Consider the following 8,759-nt stretch of genomic DNA (forward strand, 5'->3'; position numbering starts at 1 on the left):
GCACCCTAGAATTATCTGGGAAGTTTTTTGTTTGGGTTTGGTTTTTTTTCAGACTAAAGATCAAATACAGATTTTCAGTAACTAAAAACTGCAATGTGTAGGGTGTTTACAAGTTCTAGAATCTAAATCAAGGTTTTGTCTACCACTTATGTGATATCTACCTACTCCATGCCCTATTATTTAGCTTATGGGAAAAAACTGTGCTAGTGTTACTTTTTTCCATATGTTCCACTCTGATACCGAACTCCTAAAAAGCTCAAAGCAGACTAAATAGGCCATAGTCAAAACAGTAAGGTTGCTCTTCATGCATTCTTTAAATCAGATGTTTTAATTATAGCTTTCGGTTTGTTTGCTAATTAGAAAATAGGTCCACAGTGTGGTATCTATCTACTTCCACTTGAATCAATAAACAGAAAAGTCATGAGAAAGGGACCTCTTCCCTCCAGGGAGTCTTTTCTTGTTAATGTTGACTCAGGTTGTTAGCGCTTATTCTTTTCTCCTTTCCTCTTCTGCTTACTTCCCAGTCTTTTCTCTTTCAGTTCCTCCTTGTTTCCCAGTGTGAGTGAGATCTGTTGCCTTTCACATTAGCATCTGTGCATTTGTCCTTCATATTTACCTGCTCTGTCATGACTGTGCCGTATTTTTCAGTCTGCATTGTGAAAGTGAGGTCTTTAACCAGGTTGAATAATGCTTTTTAAGCCAATAAAGAGTTCAGATGTGAGTTTCATTGTAAGTGAAACAAGAGAAATACTTTAGCTATAAATAATTAATATGTATGTTTAAATAACTTGTGAGAATTGTTTGGAATAATCCTGAAGGTTTGCCTCCCATCTGAAAATCACAGTGCTAGCTGAGAAATGAATACTTCATGTGCTTGTAACTTGATTGAATTGAGATAAGTTACTAAATGGTCTGACTTTTTTCTGTTTGCTCTGTGCTTTGAATGACACAGTCAGATTTTATAATTTCTCTTTTATGGTTATCTGAATCCAGCTCCTGCAAAGACTTGACAGGTATATATTACTTTATTTTGACTGTGTGTGTAGAGATTTTTTAGATTTGGGACCATGATAAGTTTCTTCCTTGCTGAACAGACCACTGTAAATTTCAATAGGGAAGCAGAAAAGCCCCTTAACAAATTTTAAGGAAGCTTCTAAAACAATGATTTGAGGATGTAGTATTTGAAGTGAATTGCATTAGATACTAGGTGATTTTGAAATAAAGCATGTCTGAATAACAGTGACCTGATTTTTGTGTGTTCAGGCTTGCTACTGCACACCATAAAATTAGAAACTATTTGTAAGGGAGTGAAAAATCAGAAATTCAAATGTAGCCAAAATGCTGTGATGTTCAAGAGATGTTAATTCCCAGTTGTTTAACAGTTTGTGCAGGGCATACTGGGTCCCTGCAGACTCTAGACACACCTTGCTTGGATTCCATATTTCTCCTGTGTGTCAAGTCTGAAGGGCTTTTCCCATGGTCTGGAAATAAAGAAAGGTCAGTTAAAACAAATACCATAAAAGGACAAGGTAAAATTTTTCAGATTTTAGAGACATTATCTGTCTTCAAATCCCCTCACTAGACCTACATTAAAATAATGATCACAACCCAAATATAGAATATTTGAACTGCCCTTTTCCAGGCCAGATGTGCTATGTTACGTAATGCCATTTTCACCATTTTAGGGTGATTGCTGGAGCTTGGAGTGAAAGGAAAATGAACACATTGTAGGTATTGCTCCAAAGAGTAAACATCATAAAAAATGTTATAAAACTCAAGGCCTTGAGCAAAACATTTTAGCAAATGTAAGTTCTACTCTTGTCTACATTCAGGCTGAATTCTTCAGCAAGACACAATCCAGCCAAAGGGCCCAGAGCTTGCAAAAAGACACAAACACACATCCCTGCAGCCACTTCACCTGGGCACATGGTAACCCCTCAGAACTCACTCCAGCCTGGCTCACTGCTAAGGCAAACCCACTACAACAGGAATTTTCTCCATATGTTTCTCAAAACCTTATTAAATCAAAACCATCCAAGCAAGTAGTTGTTGATACATGTGTGCAACATGCTTTCCAGCAATTTTTTGTAAATAAAGCATCAATGTTTCCCACTGCTTGCAGGGAAAAAGTCTGCTGTGTTCAGAGCACTGTGATCAATCCACATTGCAAAGTCAGAAACAGAGAAACCCAGGACAATCACTGTCCATTTTTTGCACAGCAGATTCATTAATCAGATTCCATTTTCTTCACTGCTTCAAACTGCATTCTCAGGATGGAGTGCCAGGGCCCTGCCTCCATGGCTGACGTAGCTGTCCCCTGTGCCATTGCAGCCAGTGATGGGACAGCACACTCTCCTCTTGGAGCATTTCACAGCTGTGATCTCAGGCACAGGAGGAGTGACTGAACAGAGCATTTGAGAGGAAAATACACCAGGGGAAAGCCTTGGAGCATCTGCAGCAAGAGTCTGAACACGTTAGAGAGCACACCACGAGAGCGGCTGAGCTCAGGTAGCTCAGGCAGCACTTCTTCTCTTTGAAACATCTTTTCACTGTGAAGAAAATTTTCTTCCTTTTCAGGCATTCTGTAACAAGGGCAAAAATAGGAACCCAATTAGGCCTGGCCTCTCAGCAGGGAGGAGAGAGCGGCCGAGGACAGGGGGCTGTGCCTGGCCATGCCTGGGGCACAACCTGCGCAGAACTCGCTGTCCCTCAGGGGAAATGTGACCTCTGTTCTCAGGGGATGACAGAGCAGCTATCCTCGGCAGCAGCAGCAGGGGAGGCTGTGTGAGAGCCCTGTGCCCTCAGGGGATAAGCCTTGGGGTGGTTGTATTTTAGGCCACATTTACCTCCACTTTGTAGACTCCGGATGAAAGAAAGGATAAAGAGTCTTTTCCCAAGCTATTGAAGAGAAACCTGCTTCCCTCTGGGACAGGGACTCAGCAGGAAATGGGCAGAATTTCCAGGCTGTTCAAGTGTCCCCATGGCTTCAGACTCCTTGCAAAGCTGACCAGGGGTAGGAATAGGGAGGGATAGGTGGGTAGATTGAGCACAGCAGACACCAGCAATCTGCCAGCTCTTCTTACTTACTCTCCATCTCTGCTAACTGGGCCAGTCAGATCTCTGGCTCGGCCTTGGGAAGGCTGGTGTGCCTACATAGCTCTGAGTGTTGTTCAGAAAAGTAAGTGTGGGTTTTCAAACTTATTTAGTTCTTCACATGTGTTTCATTGCTGTGGTGTTTCTAGATCTGTGCCTGTTTTTATTTTTTTGTGGGGTTTTTTTATTTTCTTTTTGCTTAGCATCAATAACATGAATAAGAGAGATTTAAAGATAAGTCTCATAAGGTGGTTTACTCATAAAAAAAACCCCGTTTAACCTCATAGCCTCACTCTGCAGTTTGATTTTCACTTTTCTGTGTGAGCATCCCAGTTATTCAGAAGATGTCTGCAGAGGTGTCCAATGCCTTGGACAAGGGCCTGAATTCTTCCTTTATGCTGCCAATACTTTTCTGTATTTTATGATCATGATTTGCATCCTATAATCATGTTTGTAATTTATCAGAACAATCCTGTCTCAGCTGCACTAATCCTGTGACCAGCCAGCAAGTTCATGCTTATCTTGCTCCTCTGTTTTTTCCATTTTTTTCTTCTTAGTTGAAATTCCTGATCCCACACTTTCTACTTTCAAGTGTCTGCTCATGTCTAGTACCTCAGTCCCCTTTCCTGACATTTCTGGGAAAAAAAAAAAAAGGAAAAAAAAAAAAGCGCTGTTAATGGTTCTACCTTATCTATTGCTTTTCTTCAGGGCACTTTTATTTTATGCAAAATAATAATGTAAAACTCTGAGCAGAAGAATCAGGAGTCCTTGCACTTTAAAAAGCTGCATCAATGCAGAAAGTGTTGGGCAGTGTGGGCAGGCAGGGCAGGCAGCTTGTGGAAAGCAAGGGCTGTAGTGGCTGGCAACACACACAGAGTCTGGAGCTCACGGGCAATCACTGTAGGGAGATTATGATATTGATTAGATTATATTGTGCACAGTCATCAAAAATAGATCCTCACAATGATTGTAATGATGTGCTTTGTTCTGATCTTTGCTTGCATAATATCAGAGGAACATCAACTTCTAGATAAAATAAATGTAAATGGACATAACTGAGCCTGACAAAGTTATCACTCTCCAGTTGCTGGAGGTAAAATGAGAGAGAAAATAAATTCCCTATCCTATTACCAAAAAAACAAAATAAATCTCACAGGTGGAGAATTTGTTGCTTTTTGGGGCTGGTACAGCAGATCTCTGAGTGGCCATGCAGTAGAAACAGCAGTGATCAGTGTGTTCCACAAAGGTGGGTTTGAAGAAGCATTCGAGATTTTATAGCAGCTGAAATATAAATAAAGGAGAAAGGCAAATGTCTGAGGATGAGTCAGCCAAGAGGTGAATGCATTTACTCATAAGTGGGCTGTTTTGTAGATCACATTGAGACTCCTTAGCCAAGATAAGGCTGCAGACTCTGGGCTTGAACTTTTTAGAAATCTTTGATTAATTGCTAGTGGATGATCCATCTAAAATGTTCCCGTTTCTTTCTCTCTTTCTTTTATTTAGCTCCTATTTCTTTAGCCGTCTGTTCTCTTGCATTTTCCTTTTTCTCTGTAATTTTTTTTTATCTAATTAAATATAAATAAAAAGGACTGCATGTTCTGTGCTGTCACTTATGATACATTACTTCCCAGTAGAAATCCCACATTCAGTAGTGATTTTAGCTGACAGATTGCAATTAAATAAAGATAGAAGATTTATAGGTTTCAACTGTGGATCTGCATTTCTTTTCTTCTGTGTGGTTTTGTTTTCCAAGTTAGCTGGCTTTTCAACACGTGCACATGTATAAATATTTCTGCTTTTCTATCTGATCAGATTAGTATTATTTAGGTCACCTCCAGTCAAGCAAGCCATGCTGGCATGGCAGTGTCAACTAGGGAAGGGATGGGTTTGAGGTTTTTTTGGTTGGCTGGTTGGTTGGTTCTTCTTCCTTGTCGAACTGGGGAAAATCTGAGTTTAATGTGCAGTGAAACCAGAAGAATCCTCGAAAAGATACAACAAAAAATCATGCTTCCATCCCCCCCCCCCCCCGCCCCCCAATATTAATTTTTTATTTTGAGAGCTCAGTTTCCTTTGGGTAAAGCTCCACAGGTGAGACTGGTCTTTTTCTCCCTTTTTCCGCCCTTTTCCAGCTCTCCGTGCGCTGCTCCCGGCGGAGGCGCTGCCAGCGCGGCCCCAGCCCCGAGCGGCGGCTCCGGCCCCGCTCCATTCCCCGCTCCTGCCCCGCTCCATTCCCCGCTCCTGCCCCGCTCCTGCCCCGCTCCATTCCCCGCTCCATTCCCCGCTCCTGCCCCGCTCCATTCCCCGCTCCTGCCCCGCTCCTGCCCCGCTCCATTCCCCGCTCCTGCCCCGCTCCATTCCCCGCTCCATTCCCCGCTCCTGCCCCGCTCCTGCCCCGCTCCATTCCCCGCTCCATTCCCCGCTCCTGCCCCGCTCCATTCCCCGCTCCTGCCCCGCTCCATTCCCCGCTCCGGCCCCGCTCCATTCCCCGCTCCTGCCCCGCTCCTGCCCCGCTCCTGCCCCGCTCCATTCCCCGCTCCTGCCCCGCTCCATTCCCCGCTCCTGCCCCGCTCCTGCCCCGCTCCATTCCCCGCTCCATTCCCCGCTCCTGCCCCGCTCCATTCCCCGCTCCTGCCCCGCTCCTGCCCCGCTCCATTCCCCGCTCCTGCCCCGCTCCATTCCCCGCTCCATTCCCCGCTCCTGCCCCGCTCCTGCCCCGCTCCATTCCCCGCTCCATTCCCCGCTCCTGCCCCGCTCCATTCCCCGCTCCTGCCCCGCTCCTTTCACCGCTCCTGCCCCGCTCCTTCCCCTCTCCTTCCCCTCTCCTTCCTCTCTCTTTCCTCTCTCCTGCCCCGCTCCATTCCCCGCTCCTTCCCCTCTCCTTCCTCTCTTCTTCCTCTCTCCTTCCCCTCTCCTTCCTCTCTCCTTCCTCTCTCTTTCCTCTCTCCTGCCCCGCTCCATTCCCCGCTCCTTCCCCTCTCCTTCCTCTCTTCTTCCTCTCTCCTTCCCCTCTCCTTCCTCTCTCCTTCCTCTCTCCTTCCCCTCTCTTTCCTCTCTCTTTCCCCTCTCCTTCCTCTCTCCTTCCCCTCTCCTTCCTCTCTCCTTCCCCTCTCCTTCTCCTCTCCTTCCCCTCTCTTTCCTCTCTCTTTCCCCTCTCCTTCCCCTCTCCTTCCCCTCTCCTTCCCCGCTCTTTCCCCTCTCCTTCCCCGCTCCTTGCCCGCTCCCTCCCCGCTCTTTCCCCGCCGGGGCCCGCCGCTCCTTGGCGGGGCAGGAGCGAGGGGAGCCGGCCCGGGGGAGCGGCCCTGGCAGCGGCCGCCCTTGGCTGCAGCGCAGCCGATGTGTTTCCCCGTGTCCTGCCAGTTCCGGGCGGCCAGAGCAGGAAGCGAACGCAGAAAGAGCTGAAAGCTGATGCTGAGCAGCAGCAGCAGCAGCAGGCGGGACGGAGGATGCCTGATGCAGCTCTGCTCCCTGGACCGTGCAGCGCATTCCCGCTGGGACCGTGGATGCGCCGCAGCGGCAGCGATCGCGCTCCCGCAGGAGCATTTCTGTGCTAAACGCCGGGCAGGAGGCAAACCTGGGTGCCTTCAACCGAAAAACGTCCTGTCATTTCAAAAAAACTAACTGCAAGTTAACTAGAGTTATTAACTATTATATTAACTGTAGGTTTCACAACATTAAATCCAATTATATGGAAAGGGGCTTTTTGAGGAGAGGCCTCTTCTTTATGGTCCTTCCTCATTTCTTATGGAGGTGATCTGCACCCCAAGGAGACCTGAAACAGTCCCCCCAGTTCTGCACAGAGCAAGGTGACCCCAGCTCCTGGTACACTTTCCATAGAAGAGGATGCAATGAAACAGGAAAATTTGGTTCCATCCTGGTTCCTATTCACATCTACCTTGGTAATCACACTTCTTGTTAGCAGAAATACTAAAGACAGAGAAAACCTAGTTTATGGTATCCTGCTCCAGGCCTCTGGAGCAGCCTATACCACTGCAGCCTCTCTACTTTGTATTCAGTCCCCTTCAGTGTCAGTCCTTCTCACTGGGAATTTGTTATGAAGAAAAACCTTAAATGCAAACTACTTCCCAGGCCAGTAAGAAATATTTAAACACTTCAGGCATTCAGTCTGTGATTCAGAGATTTATTTATAAAACTGTTGATTTTGGGACACTAAGCCATTGCATTTAAACTGCAGAAGTGAGTCATATTTGTGGGAGGTAATTACTACCAGAAAGCACAACTAGCTTTTGTAGGTTTCTCTGTAAAATGTCCACTTAAGATCCGCAACTACTAAAAATAACATGCTTTGTTGAATTTCAGCACAAGTTATCTTTACAGAATTATGTGGCTTTATACATGCATTCCGTTTTCATGTCCTATGAAGAAAGAAATATCTCACATACCTGAGAATTTATTTGAGTGTTTTATATGGACTATCCTGACCAGGTAACTTGTTCTGCTTATATGATTTTCATATAATCAGAAGTTCAAAGTTTCATATAAGCAGAAATTCAAAGATTTTGTGGTAACTTCTAGAGAGAAGCCATTTAGCATGGGAAAAGAGATTGTAGCAAGCACTTACAAGCAGTGTTTGTTCATCAGAAATGTTTCTAATTTCTTGTTTCATCCAAACCCACAATAATCTACTCAGTCTGTTCTCTTCTCCATGGTTAATAGATTTTGGGAGCCGAGGGAGTTCCAGATGTCCAACACCTGCAGAAGATACTTGCAGAGCTGAAGGGAACTTTCCTCATTATCCCTCAGTCATGACTGAGGAATTCAAGTTTATTTAACTTGTGGTCACTTAGCAGCACACCCTACTAGCAGATGAGTCAGATGGTATGCCACCTATCCCAAGAGAATACCCTGCAACAGAGTTCAGAAAACTAATGCCCTCCATCCTGGCATTCTAGGCTTTGAATAGCTTTTCCCATGTCAATCAGGGAGTGCTCAACCTTCATTGCTAGCAGACCAAAAATGCAGCTGCTACCCAGCAGTTAAACCACAGGGCTCTGACTGCCTCCTTCCCCTTCAAAAGGGACAATTATAGGAGAGGCCTTCCTTTAAAAACTGCAATTACCTGCTTGTGTGATTTGCCAGGAATCAGGTAGTGTCTGCTACATTTCCCAGGAATCTTGTGTCAAGCTCATGGTCAGGAAGCCTTTCCCCTGTTCTCCTGCTCTTCCAAAGTGAATCCAGCTCCCACTGACTCCATAGCCTTGGTGAGGTGATGGGGTCAGAGATGGGGCACATGGGACCTGCACTTGCCTTTCCATGGCTTTCTGAGGAAGAAATCTCAATATTATCATGCTAAGCTATACCCCTTTGAGCAGCTCCACCTTATTCTACCCATGATTTTTTGACAAATACGCACTTTTTTATTTTTCCTGGCTTTATATATATACATAGTTGCCCCTGGGGTCATGTTTTAATTACCAGCTGGATCTGAACAAATGTGCTGCACTTGACCATGGCAGCAGGGCTGGCTATAAGAGGATTTGCCCCCACAAACTGAGTTCCCCATGCTGCTGGGAACCTCTGGGATTTACCCATTCAGGAAGAGGGCTGAGTGACTGTCACCCCACACTTGGAGACACCACACACTGAGGGATGTCAGCTGCTGCTCAGGAAAGGTCAGAACTGCCTCTCATCACTAAGATTACCTCAAT

The sequence above is a fragment of the Ammospiza nelsoni genome, chromosome 1 (assembly GCF_027579445.1).
Source record: "Ammospiza nelsoni isolate bAmmNel1 chromosome 1, bAmmNel1.pri, whole genome shotgun sequence".
Classification (NCBI taxonomy): Eukaryota; Metazoa; Chordata; class Aves; order Passeriformes; family Passerellidae; genus Ammospiza; species Ammospiza nelsoni.